Source organism: Manis javanica, chromosome X, assembly GCF_040802235.1.
Source record: "Manis javanica isolate MJ-LG chromosome X, MJ_LKY, whole genome shotgun sequence".
NCBI lineage: Eukaryota > Metazoa > Chordata > Mammalia > Pholidota > Manidae > Manis > Manis javanica.
Window position 1 is genome coordinate 32,600,616 of NC_133174.1, and position 1,537 is coordinate 32,602,152.

At 48.6% G+C, this 1,537-nt stretch overlaps 1 long non-coding RNA gene across 1 annotated transcript; it reads right to left on the reverse strand.

The window, feature by feature from the left end:
- Positions 1 to 505: 505 nt before the first annotated feature.
- LOC140847469 (uncharacterized) lies at positions 506 to 1,323 on the reverse strand. Its single transcript, XR_012127513.1, has 2 exons — positions 1,017 to 1,323; positions 506 to 820 (listed from the first exon to the last, which is right to left on the reverse strand). It is a non-coding gene; the product is annotated as an uncharacterized lncRNA (long non-coding RNA).
- Between the last annotated feature and the right edge of the window lie 214 nt (positions 1,324 to 1,537).

Below are 1,537 nucleotides of genomic sequence, written 5' to 3' on the forward strand. Positions count from 1 at the left end.
GTGGGTGCTTTGACTATGGGGAATTCAGGCAAGGCAATACTTCCACTGGTTAAGTTGAGGCCTATCTGTTTTCTTCTATTTTTTACTCAGTAACTCCCTGGCTGTTTTCTTCAGCTTGCCCAGATGTGGGCCAGGAGGAGAAGAAATGAGGCTTAAAAGCTGTCCCTATTCAAACATAAAAAATGGAGTCAAATTCATTATTACATACTGCCACCCCCACATATCACCCCTCCCCCCAACCGAGGCACCCCCACACGACACACACAGAAACACCAAGTCTTTTTCTTCCCTGCATGTGGGATAAAGTATTAAGGAGGAAATTTGTCCTCACAGTTCTCAATCCTCACCTCATCCTTATTCCCAATGACTGGCTGACTGTGGGCTGGCTGGTCTGGGCCCCAAACTTGCAGGATTCCACCTCTCCCCCTTCCCACACACCTGTCCCTTTCCTTCCTTCCCACCCTATTGTCAGAGAACAAAGACACACAACCCCTTTTGGCAACTATTGATGTTTTTACCACAGACACGAGTACTTTATTTGGTCTTCACACAAGTGACCATTGGTAAAGTTTTCACATTCTCTTAAGGGACCGTTGTTTCTCTTTGTCATTTCAGCAAGAATGTGGTCACTGCCTCGGTTCGTGGCAGGCAGGCGTTATGGCCTGGAAGGCTCTTGAGGACTTTCTTCATTCTTTGGCTTCTTATTCTTTTTACACTGCTTCTAGTACCAGGCGCTTACTGTGGTGGTGTTTTTCACTTCCTTATGCTTTATCTTGGTGGTTCGTGTGACTTCAGTTTTCTTCTTCACTCTCTTTATCAGCTGGTTGGTAGGGAAAAAAGGTGAGCCCAGAAAGACATTAGTTTTGGGGGAGAGGATGGAAAATAGATGGGAAAGGGACTTTCAGAGAATGGGTGTGGGTTGAGGAGGGGTTTTGTGCCAGGCAAGGGCAGGGTACGAGTCCTTGGTGGGAGACGGATGGGAAAGAAGAGGAGGCACATGAACAGGGTAAACTGACCTTCTCTTCCTCTGCGTCACGTTGTAAATACATACATCTTCTTCATCTAGTCATTTATTGATGGACATTTAATTTGTTTCTGTACCTTGCCTATTGTGAATAATGCAGCATATCACCTAGTATTTTGGATGTCTTACTTAATCCTTCTGAGCTAATGTACCCAAGGGTTGACATGATGCCCTCCTCCTCTTCCTCCGCTGGTTGCTGGGAGCCAGATGTTCGCGGCTCCCGCCAGTTTCCGCAGCATCAGGAGCCGGCTAGGGCTCCCTGACCCCTCTATTTATATCCTCCCAAGACAATGAGGAGCCACACCCTTCCCCTGATTGGTCAGCAGGACAGTCCTCCAGCCAATGGTAGCCATGGGCTGGCTTGACATCACAAAGCCCCACCCTTGGAAATCCCTAGGGGGCAGGGGAAGGATGCCCAGGAGTCCAGATGTTGTGGTTAGAGACAGGGGAACTTCCTCAGCACCCCCTAAAGGGAGGCTCCCCACCTGACCTTGCACTCCTCCAGGTCTGTTC